Below are 15,708 nucleotides of genomic sequence, written 5' to 3'. Positions count from 1 at the left end.
TGTATTACCTCTTTTCAAAGGAAAAATCTCATATGAACTAAGTCAAATGCTTGCAATAAAATTTTACCTTCATTCCTTAAGTAGTGTTTGCTCACTAAAACTATTTTTGAATACTTCCTTGATAAAATAGAACTTTATTAGACTAAACCACCTCCTAGGTGCCTCTTTAAATCCATAGTCTTTTAGAGTTTGTACACTATCTCCTTACTTCTCTTTTTTTTTTTTTTCTCGGTATTTTGGTTGCGATTCAAAAACATATTCTTTTAACTCCTCATATAAAAAAAGTTGATTTGACATTTAACCGTTAGAGTTTCCAACCTTTTTTGGTCCGCAAAACCAAGGATCAATCTCACAATATCTATTGTTTCCACAGGTGCAAACAGTTATGTATAATTAATTTCGTACTTCTGTGTGTAGTCTTTTACCACCAATCTTGGTTTGTATTCATCAACTTCTCCAGACTCATCTAGTCTTGTTTTATGAATCTATTTTACTCCTATTTTCTTTGTTCAAATTGATAGCCAAGTTTAATTTTTTGTTTTTTTAATGAATTTAATTTCTTCACCCATAGCCAATTTTAATTTTGGGCGTTTGACAACTTCCTCAAAATTTACCAGATCCAAAATTATCAACAATTCCATATTTTCTTCATCAACTTGAGAGAAACCTTCATAAGAATCATAATATGCTAACCGTACAGGTGGATGTCGATTTCTCCCCAACTTTATTGTTAAATCTAGTTCAACGGTTACGAAAAACCTATTTTCAGCAACTGGTTCAATTGTTTCAACAACTGGTTCAATTGTTTCAACAACTGGTTTAGTCGTTTCCCTTGTAATTTCTCCTTTTTCAACTGTGTTCGAATCAATTTCAATATTTTCTCCTAGTCCAAACATTCTATACGATATACTATAATTTTATTTGTAGTTGGATCAAACATTCTATACCCTTTGGATTCGCGAGTGACTCCAAATAAACCACAAGTGACACTTTTATCTTCAAGTGTTTTACCCTTCGCATCTCGAATATGAACATGTCTAACACATCCATACACTCTAAATAATCAAGGGATAGTTTCACTTAGCTCCAAGCCTCTCTTGGTGTCATGTCTTTTAGAGCAAGAGTAGGTGATTCAAAATGTGAATCATCCCAGACTACTTCAGGCAAGGAATTTGATGGTGTTGTTTTAACACATGCGGAAGCAATTTGGATCTTAGGCACTCTACGTACATCAATTATAGTAAATTAGCTAGCACGATCATAAGCATTAAGACTCAAGGAGTTTGAGTACTAACCTTTTGTAGTTCAAATTTCTTTTTCCTCACGAACCGATTTCGAACCACCACTAGTGTCTTCCCTACTATCCTCCGGCCTTAGAACGAGATTGTGGAATCCGGTGGTGACTAAACTTGGAAGGAATTTAGTATATGTGAAGAGAGAGTTTCTGAGGGTTTTGCACAAGATTTTTCTCATAAAACTTTCAATGTGTCTTGATCACTCTATTTGTAGACTCATATTAGCATGTTGATGCAAATTTGAGATTACCAAATTTTAACACTCAAAATTTCACTCAAATGTGTGGGATTACCCGGCAAGCATGCAAGTTTGAGTTAACCAAATTTTGACACTTAAAATTTCACTCAAATTTGGGGGGTTTATTTGGCAAGCATGTTAAACCAAATTTTGACACATGGATTTTTCCATGAAGTTAATGAAACATTTTGACTCTCCATTTTAATTTAACGATTAATTTAAATAATTAATTTCAAATTAAAGTAATATTAAATGATTAATTAAACAATTTAATTAATATTTAACATTAATTCAAATGTCAATCCCAATCAATTCCGACACATATTGATTAAAATATTTAAATCTTTCTGATTCTCTCTTTTTGTTTAATTCGTAAATAAAACAAAATTGCAGTTAAATATATCGTATATATTTAGCGCATATTCCCTAATTTGAATTCGAACACTTCGAACTCACTTGTCACACTGTTTTATGGTTTAATCCGATATGAGCTAACAGGGGGACCTAATGAACCTATAGATCATGGGCTCCAACGATCCGAGATTAACCCGCTAAACTCATTAACCTTGTTAACCAACATTCGTTAACTACTAAGACACTCCACTATAGCCTAGTAGTTGCACTCCCCTCACTATAGATATATTTCGGTCCATTTGATATAACCATGATTAGTAAGTCGATCCTTCATAGGTTGTTCGTAACTAGAGCTTGATCAATTTACCATTTTACCCCTGAAGTTACTTCTTGTTTCTTATGCTCCACTAATCCTCTCATGAACAATTGGTTTGTGGTCCAACTAGTAAACTGAATCCTTCTCAAACCAGTGAGAGTGGGGCCCCTTGTTCAAGACCTTAAGTCATTACTGAAGTGAACAACCTCTCAACTATCTCTAAAAGTGGGTAGGAGTGAATTCCATCTTGCATCCTATGTCCCCAGTTATTCACCCAGTCTTACCCCTAAAATGGGAGGCTTATTGAGTCGGCAAACTCGAGCCCCTCTCACCCATGCAAATCTAAGGATAATTCTGAATAAATAGGAGTTCATGGTTAACTCAGGATTAAGATTGAGTTACCTAGGTCATCGAATGAAAAAAAAAAAAATTAGTCTCAACAGCAAACAACATATAAAGTGATAGTGATTTTCTTCATGGTCCGATCTTATACAATACTCATTGCATAGGACGCCCCCACTCACATATCTCCGCATGTACAATTTAGTGATCACATTGTTTATATCATATACAAAAGTGGGCCGCATCCATAGTGTTCCCAAGATAAGGCACTCAGTCTTATCCCTGTACTATAGATCATTTTGACTATATACTTGAATTTGAAACACTCTTATGTCTCTACATATAGTTCAAATAATCATATACTATAGTCAGAGTGCTCTTAGTTTATTAGATTTAGATTAATAATCATAAAATTCACTTTATTCAATAACAATCTTTACTGACTAAACATCAATAATAACTTTATCAATAATAACTTTATTGAAAGTAGAATATGTTTTTGTTTACAAACAATGAGTTTTAGGACATAAAATCCAACAGAACTTTTAGGTACTTTCTTCTCTAGGCATGGCTCCTACCAAGTGCATTTCAGTGCAATTTTTGCATTTGACCATTCCATTTTATTGTGGGGTATAAGTTGTGGTCAATTGTCTCTTCACTTTAAGCTATTTGCAAAAATTGTTAAACTTTGCAGAGTTGAATTCTCTTGTTCTATATGTTATTAAATATTGTATAGGCATTCTAATTTTCTCCAATAAAACATAATAAATATCTTTTCTGGTTGCTTGAAGCTGGTGAAATTTAGACCATATAGAGATGGAGTGTCACGACCCGATTTTCGAGGCTTCGAAGAATCGAACTCGTGACTAAAAGGACGAAATCGAAAACAAACAAAAAGAAAATAAAAGAAAAGAAAAGCAAAGTAAAAGGATAAAAATACCATTCAATTAAAACAAAAGAGAAAGAAGATTTGTTTCGAAAATATTACAAAGGAAATTGCAAATGTAAAAATGAAATACAAAATTAAAATCAAATATTTCAAATGGAAAATACAATTATGAAGAAAAATACAAAAGACTCTAAATATGAAAACAAACAAAGGACTCTAAAAGACCGACCAAGGACTGACGCTCCGGAACGACACCCCTCTGTGACCGCACAGCTCTCGAACACCTCCCCGTATCGACTGGTACCTGAAAAAAAAGGGGAGAAAGGGGTGAGTATAAAAATATACTCAGTAAGCAGCCTACTTGTAGGCTCTTTTCGCATCCTTATCTTGGTAGGTAACCACGATCTTTCTCTGGTTTCTAAGGAGAGTGATCTAAGCTACAACTCTCCTTTCTGTATCATAAAAGGCTTGCCCATCTTATGCAGTGAAATGATCAGTGTCCTGAGGTGAGGCGCGACCTCATAAGCAAATCTGAGGGGATCGTATGGCTGGATCTGAATACGTGACTCTCTCTTTGAACATCATCCGTGGAGGTTAACTGACGACCCTCACACGGGACCATACATCCACAAAACGGGGTGCGACCCCCTATGTGCCGGTCAGCTACTGAGTCATCCTAAGTGGCTCCACATCCCCCGCTCAGGGACGGGTTTCTACGGCCCAGGAGTCCTGTTCAGAAGACCCCTTAGCTATCACCACTAGGTCTGGACACCTGTCACACTTCCCTATCCGGATCTGCAAAGCTCAACGATCACCGTACCGGAGCTCTGTCTCGACGGTATGGTATCGGAGGAGAGAGGGAAGTGGAGGTTCTGATGACACTATCTTCACTGCTCAACTCTAGCGGGCTACCCACAGTTACTGTGGTGACCTATTATTCTTCCTAGGGTGGAACTTGGTGCCTTAGACTTAGATTCGTGTTTCTCTAGGATTCTCATGCCTGGTGTCACAAACCTATCGGGTTTGGAATTCTGGGTTCTGGTTCTGCCGGTAATCATTTCGCGGGTCTAATTGCACGGTATTCTAGAGGTCCCCCAATCTAGGGTCTCGTCTAGCCTACTTAGCCATAAGCGTCCTAATCTAAGCTCATAATTTCTTCCTATTCATCAAGAAAGATAATATAAGCAATCATCATACAATAGAGTTTACACGCAGCAGTTCATGCAAAATTATCAAACATGATCAACGAGAAGATAACGTCCATCTTTACCTGGAGCGCAGATTTCACAAGTTTCCCCAACCTCCTCATACATACATACATTATCAGAGTCTCAACCAAAAACAGATTTAATACACATTTTGTATCTAGCTTTCCATAATCATCTTATATTCGCAGTTTCTATAATAACACGCTAAGTCCGGCTAGCTAATTTCATAGGTGGTAGCATGCATGCTTGTTCCTAGCAGTTCCTACAAGTACTGCTCGTGGAAGTCCAAATGGCTACTTACTTGGTTGACGCGTGCCTTCCCAAGCTCGAATTATTCGCCGGAAAAGATTCCAAAAATTCTGGAATTTCCTTGATAGGTCCTAATTCATATAAAAATAGGATCAGAGTTGAAATCGGGGCGAAAAACAAGCAAACGGAGGTCGAACGGAGGGAAAAAGATCACCCACGCGCCTACACGCGCCTGCACGCGCTCTGGAGGGTGTTTTACGCGCGGCTTTCTACGCACGCGTGTCCACGCGCGGCTTCCCGCGCAGTCGCGGGCCAGCGGCCGGTTCGGTTCGGTGTTCCCGGGTCGCGTGCGGAGTGCCGGATCGGACTCGGGTTGACCCGAATCCGCGCCCTGACGCGTGTCGACTAGCCAGTGGGGCACGCCTCCCCAACCTGCAGTCGCCACGTGTCACTCGTCGGTCCTGCCGCGCTCCTCCATACGCCGGCCGACGCGTGGCGGCAAGGCCTCCTCTCTCTCCTCCTGCGTTTTTCCAAATTTTCCAGAAACGTGAGTTTTTGGCATTTTCGATCTATTTTCTTCCGATTTTCTTATCTTTCAATCCGTAATCCATATCAACAAAGTTCCTACACGTAAATTGTAGATCTCATATTCTACTTCTACAGTATATTTTTTCTTTATTTTTTTCTTGAACACAGGATGAGTTAAGGCCGTCCAAATATACAGAAAAACTCACATTTTCTATTTTCGATCGCTCTACCCGAAGTCAGACTAAACTCTGATTTTCGTCCGATTCTCGTCCAAGAACTTCAAGAAACCTGTGAGAATCTTATTTTAGTCACATACCTCAAAAACTCCAGATCTAACGCTCATGAAACTCCTCACATCTAGATAAAATCGAAATAAGAAGTTCGGAACCTTACTTTGTCCGTTCTCGGATTTTCTTGCCGAAATGAGTGGATTCCACCACTCGAACTCCTTTTCCAGCACTGAGAGAAGTATTGCATCGGGGTTTCTTGCCTTGGATTCGATCTCCAATGGCGATTTGTCATCTCTGTTCTTCCTCTCTCCCAAACCCTAACTTCTTCTCCTTTCTCCATTCTCTCTCTCTTTTTCTTTTCTTTTCTCCCTCTTTCTTCTTGAGCCCAAACAACTAGACCCCTTGGATAAGAGTAGGGGCAAAATGACCCTTTTGCCCCTATGTTGTTATTTTTATTTTTTTATTTATTTCTCTAAAAATTCGGGTATTACAATTCTCCCTACCTTAGGAACTTTCGTCCTCGAAAGTTTTTCCTCCCCGGAAGATTTCGGGGTAAGACCTCCTCGTGTCACCCTCACATTACTACGAGGCTTCGTTGTCCTGACAGTTTTCCCATAAGACCTTTGCTAATGGAATTTCCCTTTTCGTGGTTTCCTTCCGTCACATGCCATTATCCCAATGACTTTTTCTTCATACGTTAGATCCCCCCGAAGGGAAAGTGTCTCGTGATCAATGATGTGAGTTGGATCCAGAGTGTACTTTTCTCATCAGCGATACATGGAGTACGTTGTGCACTGCGGGGAGCGTGGGTGGTAATGCTAGTCTGTATGCCACGGGACCAACCCTTTCTAGGATTTCGAAGGGTCCCACGAACCTCGGGCTCAACATGCCCTTCTTCCCAAACCTTAGCACTCCTCTCATTGGACTACTTTCGGGAAGACGTGATCACCCACTGCAAACTCGAGGTCTTTCCTACGAGAGTCTGCATAACTTCTTTGCTGACTTTGTGCAAAGAGTATCCTCTATCTAATTATTGTACTGCTGCGTTAGTAGTCTGTACCAACGCCGACCCCAACAACTGTTTCTTGCCTACCTCCACCCAGAATATAGGAGTTCTACACCTCCGTCCATATAGAGCTTCGAATGGTGTCATCTGAATAGCCTGATAACTATTGTTGTAGGCAAATTCCATAAGGGCCAGATGCTCATTCCAGCAACCTGCAAGGTCCATAACACACGCCTCAACATATCTTCTAGGGTCTAATTAAGTCTTTCGGTTTGTCTATCTGTCTGAGGATGGAATGCACTACTGAACTTGAGTTGTGTTCCCAACGCCTTCTGTAATCCTTTCCATTAGTCAGAAGTAAACTTAGCATCCCTATCAGACACAATGGACACTTGTACGCCGTGCAAACGGACCACTTCCTTGACGTGCAACTGGGTCCATTGGTCCACTTGATAAGTGGCTTTATCTGGAATAGAGTGGGCTGCTTTGGTTAATTTGTCTTCAATGGCCCAGATGACATTGAAGTCTCGTCGAGCCTTCGGTAGGTCCGAGATGAAATCCATACTTATTTCCTCTCATTTTCATGCTGGAATATTCAGCGGTTGCAACAACCTTGCTGGTCATTGTCTCGGGACCCTTACATGCTGACAGGTCAAACGCCGACTCACATACTCAACCACGTCCTTCTTCATTCCTAGCCACCAATACCTACACTTTAAATCCTGATACGTTTAGTACTACCAGGGTGAAATGTGTAGGACGTGTTGTGTGCCTCAGTCATCATTTCGTGTAGAATCTTCTCATCTCGAGGTACGCATAATCGGTCCTACCACATCAATCCCTCTTCAAAGGAACTGAGTATCCCTCTGGTCTCTCAGTTTCCTGTTGACCCCAGATATTACTACGGTGCGTATCAGCTCTCTGAGCTTCGATGATACGTCTCTTGAGGGTGGGTTGGACCGAAAGTTGCGCTAATTGGGCGGTGACGCCTCTAACCAAGACCTCTATTCCAGCCCTTTATATCTCATCCTGTAGATACCTCAGTCTCGTGCTCAGTGCGGATGTGTGGGCTGTCTTATTACTCAAGGCTACCACTATATTGGCTTTTCTTAGGTGGTAAAGTATTTCAATATCATAGTCCTTAACTAGTTCTAACCACCTCCGCTATCTCATGTTCAGCGCTTTTTGTGTGAACATATGCTAAGGCTCTTGTGGTCAGCATACACCTGAACTTTCTTGCCATACAGGTGGTGACGTCAGGTTCTCAATGCATACACCACGGTTGCTATCTCCAAACCGTGGGTGGGGTAGTCGCGCTCATACTCTTTCATTTGTCTAGAGGCGTAGGCTATCACTTTGCCCTTTTGCATGAGTACACACCCTAACCCTTTTTCCTAAGGCGTCGCTGTAAACCACAAGTCCACCTGACCCATCAAGCACTAAAAATACAGGTGCAGTGGCCAACCTCGTTCTCAGTTTCAGAAAACTTTGTTCACACTCTAGTGTCCAAACATAGAGTTTCTATTCTGGGTCAACTGTGTCACTCTACTGAGGTCTTAGGAAATCTTATTCAAACCTTTTATAAAAGCCTGCTAAACCTAGAGAACCCTTACTTCAGTGACAGTGGTTGGTCTAGACCATTTCAAAATTACTTCAATCTTAGCGGGGTCCACCGTTATCCCCTGCTTGGATACTAAGTGGCCAAGAAAGGCCACCTCCTGCAGCCAGGATTCGCACTTCATGAATTAGCATACAACTGGTGGGCTCTCAATAGAGTTAAAACATTCCTCAAGTGTTCCTCATACTATACCTCAGACTTAAAACACACCAGAATGTCGTCAACGAACAAATCACGAAGATGTCTAGGAATTCCTTAAACGTTCTGTTCGTCAGTTCCATAAAACTGCAGAAACGTTAAATTAAACCAAAAGACATGACTATGAACTCATAATGTCCATAGCGGCTTCTAAAGGCTGTTTTAAGTATGTCTTCCCATTTGGTTCTCATCTGGCGATATCCCGACCTTGTCAAGGCGGTCTTTACTACTTCTCCAAAATGGCCTAGTAATTTCATCTCATTTAGCCAACTTTTGCTCAGCGAGACGCCCTGTAATGTGACTCGCTTAAGTACTAATACCCATCTGGGCTAAGTATGGATTCTTTTGGAAGTAAAGATCCTTACATAAGTTCTCTACGTTCACCTAGGTTAACCCCTGTCGTATCTTTTATGACTGAACTAGACACATTTTCTCATAGTGATATCTCATCACTGGCTCTTTTTCAAGCACGTGAACCTTTCAAGTTCTTGTACAGGATCCTAGGGAACTCTCTGAAAACTCTGGTTTGGTAGCTAGCCTCCCTCGAACTTCGAGGGTGCCACGTCTAGTGTCTTCTCTAATACATATCATGTATCTGCTAGCCTTACCTGTTTACAAGTCACCATCTCACTATCCTTCAGGTAATTTCCAACATCACGTTATTTGGAAGTTCTACCTCTACCTGAGAATGCTTCACAAGTTTGGCATTACACTCGTGTATGAGACTGGAGTTCTACTCTTTGTAGTCTGGATCACCTACACAAGGGTTGGTCCTTATTAAAGCCCATCTGGACTTTCTTCCTTCAGACGGTAAAGGCATGACCATAGTTTGACCTCTTTTCTTTCTGTTCTCAACCCTGAGGTTCGTTGGACTACCTTGACAGTTCCACGTCCTTCACCTTGTGAGTATACATGCCCTGACCAAAGGATAGGTTAGAACACAATGTTATAGTTCTGATAACCACGTGCTGCCTTTGGACTTGGTCCTCTCCACCAAGGTCCAAAGCGACTTGTCATCCATTGGGTGATTCTTTAGTAGGAGTATCCTACACCCCATGACTCATTAGTGGCATAAAAGCGCACATCTCACTTATGAAAGTCCATGAACCTGAACTTATATCACGAAGACTCCAACCAACCTTGAATCCATGGCACCCATAGTTTCGCTCTCTCTGTAAGTGAATCTTATCTCTCGACTTCCAACTTAACCAAACTCACTGTGAAAATGGTTTGCTTGAGGGGTGCTTAATTCCTACAGTGGCTGCCCTTACTTGTAAGAACGATGTTGTCTGGGTCTACTATGTGGTTAAGACAACTCTATGTTGTCTAGGCCTACTACGTGATCTCCACGGAGGCATGCTTGACATCTAGAATTATGGTCATGGGAGGCTAGGTCATAGGTATATCATCTCGTACTGGGCCTTAAAAAGAAAATCTCATGTACATTTCCAAGGGTTGGACGTCACGCGCTCTGCGGAGTCACCTTTGTGTCTTCCTAAGGCCAATAAACTAAAACATGACCCCTCTCGGCCTCCTCACAATAATTCGAATCTAGCATCATCATACAGAGGGAATGTTCACTTTTAACACCCTAAAGCGTTAACCCAAAACATACATCAAGTTCTTACTGGCATTACATCATATCATAACCTACTAAACATGGTTAGACAGCGTACCTGGTCGCGGCGAGGTATGTCGTCAAGCTGAGTCACAGAGGTGTACGACTCTCTATCCTAGAAAAAAGTCTACAGAATCAAAACCCGACTGCTCTAATACCAATCTGTCACGACCCAATTTTCGAGGCTTCGAAGAATCGAACTCGTGACTAAAAGGACGAAATCGAAAACAAACAAAAAGAAAATAAAAGAAAAGAAAAGCAAAGTAAAAGGATAAAAATACCATTCAATTAAAACAAAAGAGAAAGAAGATTTGTTTCGAAAATATTACAAAGGAAATTGCAAATGTAAAAATGAAATACAAAATTAAAATCAAATATTTCAAATGGAAAATACAATTATGAAGAAAAATACAAAAGACTCTAAATATGCAAACGAACAAAGGACTCTAAAAGACCGACCAAGGACTGACGCTCCGGAACGACACCCCTCTGAGACCGCACAGCTCTCGAACACCTCCCCGTATCGACTGGTACCTGAAAAAAAAGGGGAGAAAGGGGTGAGTATAAAAATATACTCAGTAAGCAGCCTACTTGTAGGCTCTTTTCGCATCCTTATCTTGGTAGGTAACCACGATCTTTCTCGGGTTTCTAAGGAGAGTGATCTAAGCTACAACTCTCCTTTCTGTATCATAAAAGGCTTGCCCATTTTATGCAGTGAAATGATCAGTGTCCTGAGGTGAGGCGCGACCTCATAAGCAAATCTGAGGGGATCGTATGGCTGGATCTGAATACATGACTCTCTCTCTGAACATCATCCGTGGAGGTTAACTGACGACCCTCACACGGGACCATACATCCACAAAACGGGGTGCGACCCCCTATGTGCCGGTCAGCTACTGAGTCATCCTAAGTGGCTCCACGTCCCCCGCTCAGGGACGGGTTTCTACGGCCCAGGAGTCCTGTTCAGAAGACCCCTTAGCTATCACCACTAGGTCTGGACACCTGTCACACTTCCCTATCCGGATCTGCAAAGCTCAACGATCACCGTACCGGAGCTCTGTCTCGACGGTATGGTATCGAAGGAGAGAGGGAAGTGGAGGTTCTGATGACACTATCTTCACTGCTCAACTCTAGCGGGCTACCCACAGTTACTGTGGTGACCTATTATTCTTCCTAGGGTGGAACTTGGTGCCTTAGACTTAGATTCGTGTTTCTCTAGGATTCTCATGCCTGGTGTCACAAACCTATCGGGTTTGGAATTCTTGGTTCTGGTTCCGCCGGTAATTATTTCGCGGGTCTAATTGCACGGTATTCTAGAGGTCCCCCAATCTAGGGTCTCGTCTAGCCTACTTAGCCATAAGCGTCCTAATCTAAGCTCATAATTTCTTCCTATTCATCAAGAAAGATAATATAAGCAATCATCATACAATAGAGTTTACACGCAGCAGTTCATGCAAAATTATCAAACATGATCAACGAGAAGATAACGTCCATCTTCACCTGGAGCGCAGATTTCACAAGTTTCCCCAACCTCCTCATACATACATACATTATCAGAGTCTCAACCAAAAACAGATTTAATACACATTTTGTATCTAGCTTTCCATAATCATCTTATATTCGCAGTTTCTATAATAACACGCTAAGTCCGGCTAGCTAATTTCATAGGTGGTAGCATGCATGCTTGTTCCTAGCGGTTCCTACAAGTACTGCTCGTGGAAGTCCAAATGGCTACTTACTTGGTTGACGCGTGCCTTCCCAAGCTCGAATTATTCGCCGGAAAAGATTCCAAAAATTCTGGAATTTCCTTGATAGGTCCTAATTCATATAAAAATAGGATCAGAGTTGAAATCGGGGCGAAAAACAAGCAAACGGAGGTCGAACGGAGGGAAAAAGATCACCCACGCGCCTACACGCGCCTGCACGCGCTCTGGAGGGTGTTTTACGCGCGGCTTTCTACGCGCGCGTGTCCACGCGCGGCTTCCCGCGCAGTCGCGGGCCAGCGGCCGGTTCGGTTCGGTGTTCCCGGGTCGCGTGCGGAGCGCCGGATCGGACTCGGGTTGACCCGAATCCGCGTCCTGACGTGTGTCGACTAGCCAGTGGGGCACGCCTCCCCAACCCGCAGTCGCCACGTGTCACTCGTCGGTCCTGCCGCGCTCCTCCATACGCCGGCCGACGCGTGGCGGCAAGGCCTCCTCTCTCTCCTCCTGCGTTTTTCCAAATTTTCCAGAAACGTGAGTTTTTGGCATTTTCGATCTATTTTCTTCCGATTTTCTTATCTTTCAATCCGTAATCCATATCAACAAAGTTCCTACACGTAAATTGTAGATCTCATATTCTACTTCTACAGTATATTTTTTCTTTATTTTTTTCTTGAACACAGGATGAGTTAAGGCCGTCCAAATATACAGAAAAACTCACATTTTCTATTTTCGATCGCTCTACCCGAAGTCAGACTAAACTCTGATTTTCGTCCGATTCTCGTCCAAGAACTTCAAGAAACCTGTGAGAATCTTATTTTAGTCACATACCTCAAAAACTCCAGATCTAACGCTCATGAAACTCCTCACATCTAGATAAAATCGAAATAAGAAGTTCGGAACCTTACTTTGTCCGTTCTTGGATTTTCTTGCCGAAATGAGTGGATTCCACCACCCGAACTCCTTTTCCAGCACTGAGAGAAGTATTGCATCGGGGTTTCTTGCCTTGGATTCGATCTCCAATGGCGATTTGTCATCTCTGTTCTTCCTCTCTCCCAAACCCTAACTTCTTCTCCTTTCTCCATTCTCTCTCTCTTTTTCTTTTCTTTTCTCCCTCTTTCTTCTTGAGCCCAAACAACTAGACCCCTTGGATAAGAGTAGAGGCAAAATGACCCTTTTGCCCCTATGTTGTTATTTTTATTTTTTTATTTATTTATCTAAAAATTCGGGTATTACATGGAGTCTGATGTTGTTTTTCTTTTATACATGCCTCGCAGGTGTTGCTTGGAGCTATAATTTGCGGCAGACATTTCACCATGTTTTTTTGTTTCAAGGTGCAGAAACCTTTGTAACTAAGATGATCATAACAGTATTGCAAAAATGTTCATTCATCTGTATTTGAAACTTGGACACATCTTCCTTCATTTGTTGTGGGAGATGGTTCAGCAAGCAAAATGAATCTTTGATTTGCACCCATAATTTGTTCGGCCACTTTTCCTTTGTGTGGATTAAAAATGCTACACACAACATCTTTGAACAACACTACTACTCCTTTTTCCTATAGTTGTTGGACCCTCAAAAGATTATTTTTGAATTTAGGTACACAATGTACCCTACTAATAATATAATAAATCCTACCAAAAGTTAATTTCACCCGTACTTTCATGCTTGTATTATTTCCAAGCTTGACCGTGTGAAAAAGGTCATGTTTAAGCTTGAAAACATACATTTATTTGCCCACCAAAGAGTTTGAGCAACTAGAATCTAAAAACCAAACATCACTCATTTTTGCTTCATGAATTTGAGTCATTAACAACATTTCATCCTCTTCTTTTAGCTCTGTGTAATTGACTTCCTTATTCACTTTTGGACATTCGTATTGAAAATGACTTAACCATGTCACCTATAACATTCAACGGTTGTTTTGTTGAAAATTGATCTTCCTCTTCAGCGTCTTCTAACCTTGTAAGTTCATTTTTCTTTGTAACTTATTTTTGTTCCATCTTTGAATTTCATAACTTGATCGTCTCCATCAATGTTGGATCTTCAATTTTTTTTTCATGCACCGCTAATGAACTTTGTAATTTATCAATGGACATATTATCAGTATCTTTTTATTCCTCAATGGATACTACAACATAAATAAATTTTTCAGACTGGGCACGTAAATTTTTTTCCATAATTTTATTCTTTGGCATATCTTCTTCATTGCTCTTGTTGGAGATCATCATCACTCTTGCATAATAATTAGTGATACTTCTATTCTTTTTTCATCTCTAGGATCTCAAATTCTTTCCTTAATGCAATAAGAAGAGATTTCTTCACTTTTTGGTTTACACCAAACTTTCCTTTCATTCAGCCCCAAACAATTTATCTATGAGGCGATCCAAGATTTGTTCAAAGATAGTACGAGGAATTTTTTGGTATAGGTAATGTTTTACCGGGGGATCTTTGAGCCTAGTAAATCAAGGTGCACCTTTTCTACCTTAGACAACATTGTTCCTTCATATTGTTCTAAAAAACTAATCTCCACAAGATTTCATAGACCCTTGATTCTAAGAAAAATTTTCAAGAGCTTGCCTCTAGTAATTTTGTCTTCACTAGTAATTTTGTCTTCACTCATATTCTCTGTGACTAATTATTAAAAAATTGCTACTCTACAAAGCAGAGCGGTGATGATTCTTATATCAATGATAAGGTTTTGTAAGAATAATGACTAAAAGCTAGAAACATAAACGGTTGGAGTTTCAATGATGATTTTATTTGACAATTAACTTAACATTTTGTAGCCTTACAAAATAATAAGGGAAAAAGAAATAAACCACAAAGTATTGCTAAGTAGTTAAAGAAAGACCTAAAAACTCCTCAAACTATCCAAAAAGAAATGGTCTTTATTTAACCATTGATTGAATCAAATTCTTCTAACATACTGTGGTCCCTAGCCCCATCTTAGTGTGGGTTCATAAGACAACAAGTCTAGGCTCTCGACCCGTCTCTAAATAGTAATAACTATTTAATTCACCACAATGATTCATCCTATTTGACCTTAGTCAAGTTTGACGGTATGAGTTTCTACATATCTATTATTTGGAAGTGGTACTACAGAGTCCAACCTAGATGACCAAATAGTTCTACTGTGGTATTGGAGACAAATAGGAGGCAGTCGAGCTTTGGTTATAATGTTCATGCTGCTATCAACCTTGTAATCTCTTTAAAGTCAATGGGTGCTGTGGAGGTTTGCTATGTTCGGAGCGCGCCTTGGTAGTTTAAATCTTAAACTATCATTTTCAAGTCACTTAAGACTAGTTCTTCGAAGCTAATTTAATTTTTTTGGGAGCTCTGTGATCTCGACCACTAATCGTCGCTTAGAAACCTAGAGTACTCGGTCTACTAAAAATGTCTTGTTGATTAACATGAAAATTTTCTAGATCTAATACCCTATTTTTAACTTAGAATATTCATACATGCTTGTTATGGAGAAAATCTTATCAATCACCTAAAGCACCTAATCTACTATCTAAACATTCATGAAAGCTCAATAGGGAGATAACGTACATCAATCACCCGAAGCACAAATTACAATATGTCTTCCTCCTTTCTAGCACAACAGAAAGCATTATAATCAGCATGCATCTTAAATTCATTTTGATAAATTTCTAAATCATATATTGCATTGTCATTTAAGATTCCTCTCTATAGTCCTAAACATGTATATTCTAGTCATCTAAGGAAAAATATGCTCTGATGTGCCACATCCTTGCGATCTAAACAAGTATTACTTGAAAAAAACAAAGTCCAAATGATTACTTAGTTAGGTGACACGTGAGTCTCGAGCTTGTTTTTCTACTTGATAGGAGCTCCAAATTTTATAAAATTTCCTTATAGGTCCTAATTCAAGTCAAACTAAGGTTAGTATTGG

At 40.3% G+C, this 15,708-nt stretch overlaps 2 long non-coding RNA genes across 3 annotated transcripts; both read right to left on the bottom strand.

The window, feature by feature from the left end:
* Positions 1 to 3,468: 3,468 nt before the first annotated feature.
* On the bottom strand, positions 3,469 to 6,015 carry LOC147792437 (uncharacterized). The gene is made up of 2 exons (XR_015421342.1): positions 4,944 to 6,015; positions 3,469 to 3,738 (listed from the first exon to the last, which is right to left on the bottom strand). It is a non-coding gene; the product is annotated as an uncharacterized LOC147792437 (long non-coding RNA).
* Positions 6,016 to 10,353: 4,338 nt separating this feature from the next.
* On the bottom strand, positions 10,354 to 12,691 carry LOC111784656 (uncharacterized). 2 transcript variants are annotated; one of them, XR_015421336.1, is made up of 3 exons: positions 12,005 to 12,691; positions 11,829 to 11,907; positions 10,354 to 10,623 (listed from the first exon to the last, which is right to left on the bottom strand). It is a non-coding gene; the product is annotated as an uncharacterized LOC111784656 (long non-coding RNA). The 2 variants fall into 2 exon arrangements; XR_015421335.1 differs by having other exon boundaries at positions 11,829 to 12,691.
* Between the last annotated feature and the right edge of the window lie 3,017 nt (positions 12,692 to 15,708).

The sequence above is a fragment of the Cucurbita pepo genome, chromosome 6 (assembly GCF_057944985.1).
Source record: "Cucurbita pepo subsp. pepo isolate OVF chromosome 6, ASM5794498v1, whole genome shotgun sequence".
NCBI classification, from domain to species: Eukaryota; Viridiplantae; Streptophyta; class Magnoliopsida; order Cucurbitales; family Cucurbitaceae; genus Cucurbita; species Cucurbita pepo.
The sequence above is the reverse complement of the archived record's forward strand: the minus strand, read 5'-3'. Positions and strand labels throughout refer to the sequence as shown.